The sequence below is a fragment of the Corylus avellana genome, chromosome ca1 (assembly GCF_901000735.1).
Source record: "Corylus avellana chromosome ca1, CavTom2PMs-1.0".
In the NCBI taxonomy this organism is placed as follows: Eukaryota; Viridiplantae; Streptophyta; class Magnoliopsida; order Fagales; family Betulaceae; genus Corylus; species Corylus avellana.
Genome location: NC_081541.1, coordinates 17,828,046 through 17,843,311, shown reverse-complemented (window position 1 = coordinate 17,843,311; position 15,266 = coordinate 17,828,046). Strand labels below are relative to the sequence as shown.

The 15,266-nt window shown below is 37.6% G+C and overlaps 1 pseudogene; it reads left to right on the top strand.

Annotated features, from left to right (window-relative positions):
• Positions 1–10,115: 10,115 nt before the first annotated feature.
• LOC132166137 (eukaryotic translation initiation factor 3 subunit D-like) lies at positions 10,116–14,135 on the top strand (annotated as a pseudogene).
• The last annotated feature ends 1,131 nt before the right edge of the window (positions 14,136–15,266 follow it).

Genomic DNA, 15,266 nt, shown 5'->3' with positions numbered 1-15,266 from the left:
AAGAAGAAGTGTCACTTGTATACTAGGAGTTCATATTAGACTATCCCTTAGTGTATAATATACGATTTATTGAAATAAATTTTTAAGGTTTGTTGATTTTATTTTTTTGGCAATTTAAGGTTTATTGAATTACAACTCTCAACAACCTAAAAAGAAAAGAAAAAGAAAAAGAAAAAAAAAGCGCCAAATTACTGTAAAAATCGGATCGTGAGAGAGCAATACAATAATACAATCGACGTGTTGCTAAATGTGCATTTAACGTTGCGATTTCATAGATAAAATGTGTGATTTTAAATTAAATCGCAAAAAATGAATTGTTTGAGATTGCATGTTTTGAAATGCACAATTTTAAAAAGCCCAACCATGATATTAAATGTCAAATTACGATTTTGCCCAACGTTTAACTGGTTTCTAAAAATTATATTTTAAAATTGCATTTTTTGAGATCGACCCTAGGAAAGGCCCAATTAGCATTAGTGCTAATTTGTGGTCGCTTTTTTTTTTTTTTTTAAAAGGAGAGGTACTCGTATGTGATTGCATATTTCATAGTAGTCATACTTAGCTCTACATTAGGAGCACATGGACTCTAATCTATCCATCAATTTTTTTTTTTTTTTGAGTGTTTATTACCGTATGAAGTACCAATTTCTGCTCTCCTTTGGCTATATACTACTGTTGTTAATTTGTTTTAAATATGGTGTCTGGTTTTTATATTAGAATGTTTATTTTATTTTATTATTTTTTTTTTTTTTTCAATTCATGATAAATTGACAACCATATTCCTATACTACTTCTTGATGGAAAATGTGAGGTGTTTTCTTAGTCTTAAATAAATATTATTTTCTAAGAATCAGATAAGAAAAATAAGTGTCAATTTTTTTAATGAATATTATTTTTTAAGAATCAGGTAAGAGAAATAGGGTCAATTTTTTTAAAAAATAATATTAACTTAGGACAAAAAAAATACCTATCTTTTCTTAATTTATTCTATTTCGTGTAAGGAAGAAAATCTATGGGGTATCAAAAGAATAAACCTCCTGCGCGGTCCAGCTGCAAAAGGTGTATTTTGCAGCAACCAATACAATAGCTACACCTAAGCTAGATGCACTTAATAAAATAGAAACCAAAACACTGGAACAAAAACTCTTAATAGACCCATTTTTAAAACACTACACGTTCCTATTTGCTGCCACCCCTGCTCAACGCTGCCGCCACTGCCCAACGCCAAATTTCTATCGCCGCCACTGCCCAACACCAAATCGTTTTGTTTGTTGGCTTGTTCATTCCAGCAAGGTAAGCTTATTACAATTTTTTTTTTGGCAGTTATCCTGTTTGGTTTGTTTCACTGCCCAAGCTCAGCTTTTTTTTTTTTTTTTTTTTTTTTTTCAATTTTTGTTGAATGATTATTGCTTGGACTTGCTTCTATTTGATACTGATAGATTAAATTTAGTGGGTCAATTTTTACCTTCGTAATGACAGTCATTTTTGGATTAAAAGAATGGATCTTTGCTCACACAGTTTTGTTGTTATTCAAAATTTTAAGGAAAGTCTTTTGGGTTTGTTGAAGTCTGAAGAATGTATGAAGTTAGGGAGCAAGAAAGTCAACCACTTGGTGAGCTTTTAAACATTTATATCCTTAATCAAATATATGATGAATCATGAATGTGAAAGACATTGCTCAAGCCTGTTTTGCTGTAATTTGCCTAATGAGTGTGGCTGTTTTGCTGTAATTTGGTTTTGGAGTTTGCCTAATGAGTGTGGTTTTAACTCAAATCAACTCAGAAAAATGGCTAATACATATGACAATTCCTTTGAAACTAAAAAATTGGCTGGTCCTGCTTGGTCACCGACCAGAAAAAACCAGACAAACCAGTCCTGCTGGGCGTTTAGCCAAACCAGAAAAACACTAGAAAAAACAGAAAAAAAAACAACCCCAATCAGGCAAAACAAAACCCAAACTCCAAATCAAGAGAGACCCAACAAAATCAACGAAGAACATTTCTGCTGCCGCCCAGAACACCAAACACCAACCCAGAACACTACTGCCACCCAACCGGTACCCAGAACACTGATGGGCGTTTGCCAGACCCATGGCGCCATGGGTCTGGCGAGACCCCATCGTGTGCGCCGCAGCCCCGCAACCCATTCTGTACATGGAAAAATAAACGAAACCCATTCATGTGCGCCGCAAATTCGAAAACCACGAACGAAAACTCCAGAGAGGGAGAGATGTTTTTTTTTTTTTTGAAAGAGATGTTAAGATGAAAAAGGTGGGAATGGTGTTTCAGAAAGAGATGTTCAGAGAGGGAGAGCAGTTCAGATGAAAGAGATGGTTTTTCAGAGAGAAGAGGAAGAGAACATGAAGAGTATTTTCGGTTTATTAAAGAGACAAAAAAATGTATTAGGTGTTTTAGTTATATTGTGTATTTGTGCAATAAGGTGACGTGTCAATCAACCATTAGGTGTTGTAAAAGGTTGGAATTGCATATCGACTGCATAGTAGGGTCTCTCATATCAAAATAGAAGAGGATAACTTCTATAAGGAGGTGGTGTAAACCACCTCCTTTCTGCCCACCAATGAGCATTTGACAACTAGGATTATTACACCAACTAAAATAAGATGCAAAACACCTGATTAAAAACTATTTATCCCAAAATACAAAAACCCTCATTTTTCCCTCTCCCTTCCTCTCTCTCTCTCTCTCTCCAGCGGCGTGCTCTCCCTCAGACCCTTACTCCCTTTCTCTCTCTCTGATCTCTCCCTCTCCTCCATCTCTCTCCGGTGGCAGCAGAGGTCTTGCCATTGACAACGCCTGAGTCCAATATGCCAAAGTCAAGCCTAGATTTTGCCGGAGAAGACGCCAGAGACCAGCCCTACCCTCTCTCTCTGACCAGAAGCAGAGAAAAAAATTCTATGTTGCATAGTGGTCTCTCTCACTCTCCCTTTACACGACAGACACACACCGCAGCAGAGAACAACAATTCTGAATTTTTTGTGGGGTTGTAATGTGGTTGTATGTGGTTCATTGTGGCACCCCTCTGCCGTTAAGAGTACACGAATTCTGAATTTATATGTTATGCAGATTTTGATGATGGTCAATGCAATATGAAAGTTCAAGATAATTCAGAAATTTTGGGTTAATTCTCAGCAATTGTTCACTTGGGTATTGTTGAACTGGTCCAAGTTTTGGCCAAAACTGTTGTGGCATTGATGGTTGGTAGCAAATTTGCAAGATCAACCAAATAATTTGAAAACAATCACAGCTTCAATGTCTCTTTTGTCCACTAAATAATTTGACATTAAAACCAGATCCAAAAAAGAACGAATTCTTTTATTTTTTTTGCCAGTGAGAAGGAAAATTTTACACAAATTTTGTTGGCTAGTTTCTTTTACAAAAAGAAAAATTTTGCCTCGACCAAACCAGATTTGTTTTCTTCACTGCCGGTGAGGAGAGAGATGGAGCACCAGAGAGAGGAATTGGCGTCGGGTTGGAGAGAGAGAGAGAGAGATGGAGCATCGGAGAGGTCTGGTCTCCAGCGTCGGCTGGGCTGGGCTCCGGCAAGATCACTGCTGCCGCTGGAGAGAGAGAGAGACAGAGGAGAGGGAGAGGGAGAGACAGAGGAGAGGGAGAGAAAGAGAGAGCACGGAGAAGTGGGGGAGAAAAATGATGGGTTTGGGAAAAAAAAATGATTTTTTATTTGGATGATGTGAGAAAGGATTTTAATCTAGTGTTTTGCATCTTAATTGATTGTGTGTGATTTTTCTAGTTGTCAAATCCTCATTGGTGGGCAGAAAGGAGGTGGTGTAAACCACCTCCTTATAGAAGTTATCCTCAAATAGAATCATTTCATGTTAAAAGAAGGGTACAAATAGTCAAATACTATTCAAATGTCAAACTTTTTATGATGGGTAATTGTATTGAATATGGCTTAAGTTGCGCTGTAGTTTTTTTTTTTTTGGTTAGATTTGATTTGATTTTTTATACTTGAAATTAAATATGGGCAGTTAAAAAAACTAGTTATAGTCTTTTGAAAAAAGTGCACGTACATATATATCACCTAGTTCCTAAGTAAAAGAGTTCTTAGAGAACGTGATTTTGCGGAATGATTTGTGTTGCTTTCTCATTAAGATTAAATAGAACAGAAAATACAAATATAATCCATCACCAACTTTGATAACATAAGTTGATGTGAATTCAAAAACTAATAACATAATTCTAACATAAGACTTAATACTAATCTGAAATTAATAACAAGAGAACAAGAGAAGTAGAATGCAAATAGATGACTTAAAGATAAGGGAAGAGATGTAGTAAAACTAGAAGACTAGAGATGTAGTAAGACTAGAAGACTTCAGCAGTAACAGAAACTTCAGGGACTTCTTTAGCAATATGTTTAACATGCCCCCTCAAGCTAAAAGGGGATGAAATCACTTGGAGCTTAGTCTTGAGATAAAGGAATCGAGCTGAAGATAAACCTTTTGTAAAAACATATGCAATTTGGTCGGCTGTGGAGATGAAAGATACTATGATGTCTCGGTTGAGGACTTTTTCTCTGATGTAGTGATAATCAACTTCGATATGCTTTGTTCTAGCATGATAAACCGGATTGGCAGCCAAGGATAGTGCACTTACATTGTCACACCAGACAACTGGAGCCTTTGGAAGAGGAATTTGTATCTCTTGAAATAACATTCGTAACCAAAACAGCTCAGTAGTAGTAATTGCGAGCGATCTATACTCAGCCTCTGTGCTTGATCTTGAGACCACAGGTTGTTTCTTTGAACTCCAAGAGATTAAGCAATTACCAAGAAAAATTGCAAAGCCAGAAGTGGATCTCCTATCATCTGGACAGCCAGCCCAACAGAATCACAAAAGGCATTCAGTTGAAGGTTTGTGCGGGAGTAAAACAAGCCATGATGGAGGGTGTTCTTGAGGTATCTGAGAACTCTCTTAGCTGCTGACCAGTGAGTAACAGTTGGATGATGCATATGTTGACAAAGCTGATTCACAGAAAAGGCTATATCAGGTCGAGTTAGAGTGCAGTATTGAAGAGCACCTACTACACTTCTATACTCAAAAGGATCAAGCAGGGACTCTCCATTCAAGCTGGACAACTGAGAACCAGATGAGCATGGGGACTTTGCAGGCTTTGCTTCTGTCATCTTGGTTCTATGAAGGATGTCAGTAACATATTTTGCTTGGCAGAGATGAAGCCCTATAGAGCTTCGAGTAACCTGTATGCCAAGAAAGAAACTTAGAGAGCCTAAGTCTTTAACAGGAAATTCCTGTTGCATTTGCCCAATAATCTTAGTAATCAATTGAGGATGTGTCCCCGTAATAATTATATCATCCACATATATCAACATAAAAACTTTAATGTTGCCAGTGAGAAAAATAAATAAAGAAGTGTCAACTAGAGAGGCAGTGAAGCCTATATCAAGTAAGTAGCAAAACAATCTATGAAACCAGGCTCGAGGGGCTTGTTTGAGACCATAGATTGCCTTTTGCAGTTTGCACACCATTTTAGGATTCTCCTTGTCAACAAAACCCTTTGGTTGTTCCATATACACTTCCTCATTGAGAGAGCCATGAAGAAATGCATTAGAGATGTCCAACTGTCTAATTACCCAGTTGAAATGGACTGCCAAAGCTAGTATAATTCTGATGGTGGAAGGTTTTATGACTGGACTGAAAGTCTCAGTGTAATCAACTCCAGAGGTTTGTTCAAAACCCTTTGCAACCAGTCTAGCTTTAAATCTGTCTACTGCACCATTAGACTTCCTCTTGATCTTATACACCCATTTGTTATGAAGAACATGTTGGTGAGGTGGCCGAGGGCACAAAGTCCATGTTTTGTTGGAGAGAAGTGCCTTAAATTCAAGATTCATGGCATCTTGCCACCTGGGATCAAGAGCAGCTTTACTATAGCAAGTTGGTTCTGACTCGGGTAACACAGTATGAAAACTAAGTAGTGGATATCTAGAGGAGAACATCTTGTAGTCAGAAAAGGTTTTAGGTTTAAGGTTTCCTGTTCTAGACCTGGTAGTCATTGTGTGAGATGGTTGAAGAGGAGATTGGGCAGCAGCTATTGAGGTAGGGTTTGGTGCTACAGAAGTGGATGAGTGTTGATCTATTGAGGGTGGATTTGAGAGGAGATGTGACCTAGATCTGGTAAGCATAGGATGCGATGGCTGAATATCTTGGGTTGCTGCAGTAGCAGCTGGTTCATCACAGGAATGATTGGTGCAGTAGGTGATGAGTCAGTAGTGGGAGGAGGTTGAGTGGCAAAAGGAGTATTTGCTGATGAGCTTGGACAGGGGTTAGTATTGAAAGTAGACAAAACAGGTAAAGGGAAAGGAGAATCACCTTGTGCATGCAGCTTGGAAGGAAATTGTGCAGCTGCAAGATCCTTAGCTGGAAAAGAAGTCTCATCAAACACAACATGTCTTGATAGGTAAGCTTTGTTTGTAACTGGATCAAGACATTTATAACCTGCATAGTTGTAACCTAAAAAGATACAATGCTTAGATCTATTCTCAAGTTTATGGGCATTATAGGGCCGAAGCAATGGGTAGCATAAGCAGCCAAAGACTCTAAGTCTTTGGTAGTCATGAGCTTTAGAATAGAGTTTAGAATAGGGAGACATATTTTGAAGAGTGGGTGTAGGCAACCTATTAATGACAAACACTGCAGTAAGAAAAGAATCAACCCAATATTTATTTGAGAGGTGAGAGTGGGCTAATAAGGTTAAACCGGTTTCAAGAAGGTGTCTTAGTTTTCTTTCGGCAAGACCATTTTGAAGGGAAGTATAAGGGCAGCTTTTTCTATGTTCAATTCCATTGTTTTTTAGGAAAGTTTGGAAGAGATGGGATGTGAACTCTCCTCCTCCATCAGATTGGATTGCTTTAATGGATGTAGAGAATTGTTTTTCAACTAGAAGTTTAAACTTGAGGAATGTATCATAGGTTGCTGATTTTGTGTGTAGGGGATAGATCCAGGTGAATCTTGAAAAATCATCCACAAAAACAATATAATATTTGTATCCACTGATTGACAGTACTGGAGAGGTCCAGATGTCAGTGTGAATAAGTTGAAGAGGAAATAAAGAGACACGGGTAGATGGAGAAAAAGCTTGTTTCTTACTTTTACCCAATTGGCAGGAACCACAAAGCAAATTTTTATTGAAATTTGAATCTGAAACATAATTTGAATGCGAAATAGGTAAATTGTTATCTCGAACAACTCGAGTAACTACATCATTAGATGGATGACCTAACCTAAAATGCCATACTAAGGAAGATGTTCTTATTCCTAATAAAGCTATAAAAGACTTGTTGTTGTTGTTGTGAGACTTCCTGCCCAGCTTGAGAGGATACATGCCATTCTCACTCTTCCCTTCCAAGAGGATTGCCTTTGTCTGAAGATCAATGATAAAAAAATGAGATGAGGTTAGAATAAAGTAGCAAGAATTATCTACACAAAAGCGTTGAATTGAGACTAGATTTGCAGTTGATTCAGGACAGTGTAAGACATTATTCAATTTAAAACTAGAATTAGAATGAGGGGCTTGAAGAGTGGTAGAACCAGAATTTTCTATGGTAAGAGCTGTACCATTCCCCACGGCAACAGTGTCATGTTGTTGAAAAGGTTCCTGAACATTAAGGTTCTCCAAGTCTTGAGTAATATGTGTGTTGGCGGCACTGTCAGCGAACCATTGAGGGTCTTCAAAGGCATTGTTGGATTGCGCCACCATTGCTGCCAATTGAGGAGGAGGGTGTCTTCCTTGATAGGAGTAATCCATCCTATAGTAGCAATCTAGTGCTTGGTGATTGACTCTTCCACATATTTGACATGGCATGCGAGATGGCTGACTAGTGCTAGGAGTTGGCAACAAAGCAGGTGTATTATTGTACCTTGGAGTAGGAGCATAAGTAGGAGTGTTGTACCTTGGTGCAGGGGAATAAGGAGACCTTGGACTAGGAGGCCTGCTGTACCTTGGGGCTGTGGTGAATGCAAGGGCAGCAACAAAAAATTTGGCAGCAGGGGGTCTAGAACTGAAATTTCTGGGAGGATACCCACCACGGTTCTTGGATGATTTCTGACCTTGTTTCTGTGTAAACAAGGCAAAGGTTGAAATGTCAACTGTTGAGGCTTGCTGTTGATTGATCAATGTTTCATGATTGATGAGTTCTTCTTGGAAATCATCAAGAGAGAGTTGTTTCTCTCGGGTTAGGAGGGAGACAGTGGTGACAAAGCTGTTGAAGGAGGGATTGAGGCCATTGAGAAGGAATGAGATGAGGTCCTCATCAGAGATAGGTTTTCCCACAGCAGTTAGTTTTGAATGTAGTCTGAGCAGGTCAAAGAGCCTTGGTGAAGACTCAGTAATTGTCTTTTGAGATTGGCAATTCGAGACCTAAAATCATTAGCAAACCTGGTTGCTAGGGCTGACCAGACTTGTTTGGAAGTATCAAGTCCATAAACTGTGGACAAGACCTTCTCAGATAATGTGACATTGATCCAACTTAGGATGCATTGATCCTTTCTATTCCAGATGGTGAATTCTGGATTGAGGGTTTCTTTACCTTTGTCATCAGTGATAAATTGAGCAGGGCATGGTTCGGTTCCATCCACGATGCCTAATAATTCATGGGTGCGCAGGATAGGCATGAATTGAGTTTTCCAACCAAGATAGTTTGGACCTTCAAGCTTTCCATTGAATTGAGAAAGGGTAGGTGGGGAAAAAGAAGGAGCAGAAAAGGAGGTATTGACTGCCATAGAAGAGCTGTTTGTGTGATGCAGGAGAAGAAGAGAAAAGAAAAGAAAGCAGCTTAAGAAAGAAGAGCTATGGGGCGTATGCCTATATTGGCTCTGATACCATAAAAGAGTTCTTAGAGAACGTGATTTTGCGGAATGATTTGTGCTGCTTTCTCATTAAGATTAAATAGAACAAAAAATACAAATATAATCCATCACCAACTTTGATAACATAAGTTGATGTGAATTCAAAAACTAATAACATAATCCTAACATAAGACTTAATACTAATCTGAAATTAATAACAAGAGAACAAGAGAAGTAGAATGCAAATAGATGACTTAAAGATAAGGAAAGAGATGTAGTAAAACTAGAAGACTAGAGATGTAGTAAGACTAGAAGACTTCAGCAGTAACAGAAACTTCAGGGACTTCTTCAGCAATATGTTTAACACTAAGGAATAGCTCAATCGGATGGAGATCACGCTTCATGAAGTGAAAGTTATTAAATCGAATCATTTCATCTCTTTGTGTGAACATGTAAAAAAAAAGAAAGGTAAAGTCCATTTAACCCCCTTAAACTACTATTCCCAATGACAATTTACCTTCCAAATTATCAATTGCAATAATTTACCTTCTAAACTACCAAAACAATGACAATGAACAATATATTAAAAAAATGACGAAACTACCCTTACTAAAATAAAAATAAAAATACTAAATTTTAAATTTTTTTTTTTCAAAATTTTAAGGGTATTTTTGTTTTATTGAAAATTTTATAGAAGTAATTTCGTCATTTTGTTAGCATTGGGGGGTACATTGTCATTATTTTGATAGTTTAAAAGGTAAATTGTCGTAATTGATAGTTTGTGGGGTAAATTGTCATTGTGGTGATAGTTTAAGGGGGGTTAAGTAGACTCTAAAAAAAAAAAAAAATAAAAAAATACATGTGTCTCTTCAAACTACCAACCTGTTGTTAATAACTTAATATTGCCCAAATTACCAATTATGCTAATGTCTCTTCTAAACCAGAAAAAAAAAAATCAATGTCCTCTTTAGTCTTTAATGATAAAAATATCCTCCATAAATTTTATTTTATTTTTTAAATTTATATTGATTTAAAGCAAGGGTGCTGAGGTTTTTTTTTTTTTTTTTTTTTTTTTTTTTTTGTTGTTGTAATTGTTTTTGAATAATAGTAATTTAAGATATAGATACACTTTTCCCTAGTTTTTTTAAAGCCGAATCCATACGAATTTGGGTTTAAGAAATATTTTTTAAAAAAGAACAAAAGATTTATTCTCCATTTGAAAATCACGATTATTATTTTCTAATAATAACTGTTACAAAACTCAAAAACAACTCTCTCTCTTCCTACGTACCATCAGAATCATCTCTTCGCTTCTTACCCAACCCGAACTCTTGGTCGTCGCCTGGCTGAGTTTAATGCTTGGGTTGAAGTTATTTGATTAAAGTAAGTTTATTTTACCTGAATTATAATTGTTTTATTTATTGTGTTTAAGCTCTGTGACTGTGTGTGTGTGTGAAATTTTAGGCATTGGATTTGTGGGTCTGTTCTTTTATATCTTATTTTTCTTACAAAATGGCAACATCCTCCTAGAAGGGGGAGTAGCAGGGCGAATGGCCATGGTGCTGTGTTCTTCTTATTTTATTTTTATTTTTCTTGTTGGATTTGTGGAGGTGAGATTGAATAGCTTTGGTGGTGACATGGGTAATGGGGGAAATAACCTGCGTATTGAGATGTGAATGCCTTTGAATTGGTCCTTGTTTTTAATCTTCTAGGTGTTTCAGCGGGGGAGGGATGGATTTAGCCGTGCTATTTGTTGATAGGTATTTTTATTTCTTTTGTGGTGGTATGGCTACCAATACCATGTCTATCCTATGAGAGTGACCTCAATAGTTGTGAGCCAGGGGAATTTGTGCTTTATATAAAGAACGCATGAGTTTAATTAGCACTCATGTTTTGTACGTTGACTGATTTGTGGCTATCAGTGTCTAATTCCTGAACTAGTTATATTATATATTCAGTACATGATGCTGCCCTGCTAAATTAAAACAATATTTGTAGGTAGGATCATTTCATTTCCTTCACATTTGGTGTTGGTATGCTATTGTTTGCGATTAGGATCATTGCCTATACCTATTTTTGGTCTCACCGAAATGGGTTCCTACTTAGGTGCTTTCTTACTGAATGATTATAATAAACGAGCATTTTTTTTCATTATTACTTTGTTTGAAAAGTTTTTAAAGGCTCCCACTGCCTGTGCATGTTGGGTCATTGCTAACATTGTATACATATATTGTTTAAACAGAATTGAAATTTGTATTTGAATCTGTTTTCTCCCATTTGGGCATAATAAAAGTTTGAATCATGGAATCTATTGTTTTACGGCTTTAGAAACATATGGGTATTCAAAATAAACGTAAAGAAAATCTCAATTTTGAATGTTTATTAGTATTTTCTTCTAAGCCGACATCAATGTTTAACTCTGAAAGTTTTTGGTTCTATCTTGAATCAATAATTTCTTTTGGATTTGAATTTTTCCTTCAGCCTTTTTTTTTTTTCCTCCTGTTTTCTGTAGATGGTGCCGATCTTTCATTTGCAATTCAGTAAGACAGATTATGAATTGTTCTCGATGTTTATCATACTGCAATCTGCGTATTGTGTCTTATTTATGATGATGCACAAGGGTGGGCTGAAAATAATAGAAAATACAAGTCCAAATGTTTGATCATTTTACAAGAAATTGAGATAGCCATTTGTTTGGCAAAAGTTAATGATAGATCTAGTAGTTTGCTAGCTTCTCATGGTTGTTACAGAGAATGAGAATGGGGGCAATTTAATTTATCGAGACACTTTCTTCACGTGTAGTTTATTGAGTTGGTTTTCTACATGTTTCTCTTTGCACCTGTACGTTTTCATGCATTATTTTGGATTTAGCTGTCTGGAACCTTTTTATTCTAGGGTTTGCATAAACTAATTTAGCTATTATCATTGCATGCAGATCCAACACCAGGAAAACCCTATCCTTCACCATGGTTGGAATCCTTGAAATTGGAGCAGTCCCATTCAACCCCCATGGGTGGGGCGCCCCCGATTCCACCAACACGGCCATTTTCGGCAACACCGACACCAACAATTTCCCTCTGAATGGCCCCTTTGCCCCCTTCTCCCGCTCCAATAAGCTTGGTCGGGTCGCTGACTGGACTTGGAACTTCAACAACGCCCGACCCACGAACCCCTTAGACTCGATCTGTCTTCGACTTCTCCAATGATGAGTCCTTCCCAGCCTTTGGGGAAGATGACTCCTCCTTCCACTTGGTCGAGGAAAAGCCACTGCTGAAGCCTAGATTTGGCCCAAAATGGCGTTTTCAGCAGCAACGCCAGCTCCCCCAGTGCCATGATGAAGAGGTGGAGGCCTGCAAGTGCAAGGCCGAGAAGGAGCGTTCCCGCGACCGCCTCTACCACATGAACCGCACGAATACACAGCGCCGCGAGGCTGCTGTCTTAAAGTCCTCTGTCGACATCCAGCCCGAGTGGAACATGCTGGACCAGATCCCCTTCTCCACCTTCTCCAAGCTCTCCTTCTCTGTCCCTGAACCTGAGGACCTCCTTCTTTGTGGCGCGCTCGAGTTCTATGACTGCTCCTATGACCGCATTACCCCGAAGAACGAGCGCCACCTTGAGTGTTTCAAGAATCGGAAATTCTTCAAGGTCACCACTACCGATGATCCAGTGATCAGCCGCCTTGCCAATGAGGACAAGGCCACAGTGTTTGCCACTGATGCAATCCTCTCCACACTAATGTGCACACCGAGGTCAGTTTACTCTTGGGACATCGTCGTTCAGAGGGTTGGAAATAAGCTTTTCTTTGACAAGAGGGATAGCTTGCAGCTCAATCTGCTCTCGGTGCATTAGACCTCACAGGAGCCATTGCCAGAGGCCAAGGATGATATCAACTCTGCATATTCACTCAGTATTGAAGGTGTCTACATCAACCAGAATTTCTCTCAGCAGGTCTTGATTAGGGATGGGAACAAGGTGACCTTTGATAAGCCCAACCCCTTTGCAAATGAAGGAGAAGAGGTCGCTTCTATGGGGTACAGGTACAGGTACAGGCGGTGGAAGCTTGACAACGATATGTACTTGGTGGCACGGTTCGAGGTTCAGAGTGTGGTTGAGGTCCTTCCTCACTTTAAATGTGCTTAACGAATTCGATTGGAGGCGGGAGCTTGAGACTCAAAGAGGTGCGGTATTGGCCACCGAGTTGAAGAACAACGCAAATAAGTTGGCAAAATTCTCTTATCCTTCTGTACGTGGTAGTCTGATAATTTTTCTCTTTTAAGGATTTTGTGGTTAGCGCACGTACACAGTATGGAAAAATCATAGTTATTTCATCGCATGGTCATAAAAGATTAATTTCATTTTAGATGATTATGATGTAATTGTGGTAACTCCGAAATCTCTTCATCAATGGCTTATTGGTCTCATGATTTATATGGAATTTCCCTGTCGACACTTGGTGTTAGCATAGAGTGGGTGCAGTAGGTATTAATTAATGCTTTCATGTCTAATGGAAAATATAGGATCATGAAACTTGTTTCAATCTATGTGGCCTAATAGTACTAGTGGTTTATATATATAAAGTTAACTCCTTGCTTCTACTAAGGCTGTAAATATCTTTTATTGAAACAAATACTTGGTGGCATCTCCATTAGGTTTAAGGTTTGAATTCCTTTGAGTACAAATAATTCTTTGGGGTTATGTCCGCAACAAAGCTGAGTCTTACCCGACTTGAGTGTGTATAGGCGTCTTGCACGGATCCGAGATTTCTCCTTTGAGAGTGGGTACACGAAGTCGCCCTGCCTTTGAGGTTTCCCATCAATAAAAAAAAATAAAAAATTTGGAAACAAATTGCACATTTAGTAGATTTTCATTGAGTGACATGCTTCTAGGGAGTTAATAGACAATCTCTATAGATTATAAATTCTATTGTTTCTGGGATAATTTGCATAGTATTTTAAAGCAACACAAACAAATTGAAGCTTATCTTGCATGTTATCTCCAAGCGAATTTGTCTTGATTTGCATATATTCCAGAACACAATTATGTTGATTGGTGATTGCAGATCAAAACAGTCTTGTACCGATCGACAAGGAAGAAGTGATTGTCACCGACATTGCAGTGGGAGAAGCAGATTTTGTGCTCATCGGCACTGTTTTTTCCCCCCTTTGTTTGCAAATTGCTTTTGCAATTTAACAGAAGGACACGAGCTTTTATAGGTTGGCCTTTTGGAGTACTTTAGCAGATTTAATTAATATTTATTTGAAAGGATTGTTGGGAATAGGATAATACCAACAAGGTTTCTCCGTTGAGAGTTTTTTTTCAAACTGGGTTGGAGGAACTTCTTTCAAGCCAGTTTATAAAAATAATGTCTTTTTTTTTAATAATATGTGAAATGCACCTGAATTTTTAATATTATATATTTTTTTAACATTAAAACTAAAGATGATAAGAAAAGACCGGAGCGCTATCATAAGCATAATTGCTTGAATATTCACATTGTTTACATATTAGGTCTTTTTAAAATGTATCTCTCTCTCTCTCTCTCTTTCCTTTTTTATTTTTATTTTTAATTTATTTATGATAAGTTACTTTGAAATAACAATTGGTTCTCAAAATCAACTCAAAAATTTCTTTAGAATATTGTCTTAGAAAACTGTCGCGACAATGCAACATTTGCAAAAATGTCGATTAACAATGAGAGACTTTTTCTCTCATCAACTAAAAGATGATAAATTTCTTTAGCATTTTCTTTTACAGAATCACATCAAAGTACAATATATATATATATATATATATATATTATTTCATTCGTTATTAGATGATGGGTAATCCTATAAAAATCAAATCATATGAACTTGTACTTTTCTTTACTAGTCTGTTCTTGACCTGTGTTGAATGTGTTGGTTTTCAATTTCTCAAGAACTAAAGAAATTGTGTGTATCTTTATTATATATAGGGAAATGCTTGGTGTTCTGCTAGTGTTTTCCTAGTGTTCTCCTAACTGTGATGTGGCTTTTAAAATCACCAATAGATAAAAAGTCAATAATGATTCAACGGTAATTTTAAAAGTCATATCAGAGTTAGGAGAACACTAGAAGAACACTAAAAGAACACCTAGAATTTTCCAAATATATATGTGTATCTTTATTATATTTCGGTGATTCATCATACTTGGTGCTTTTTTGTCTAACTTTCTAATGTTTCTAGGCTTGTAGATTGAGATTTGTGTAAAGCCAATATAAGGAAAGACATAATTTGTTTTCTTTTGTGCTTTGTAACTAAGGCACTGTTTACTTGTTCGGGACCCCGCCGGAACTTGATCGGTACCCGCTCGAGACTTCGCCGGGACCTGCCCAGGATTTGACCGGGACTTGCCTGGGACCCCGCCGAGACCTGCCTGGGACCCATTCAGGATTTGACCGGGAG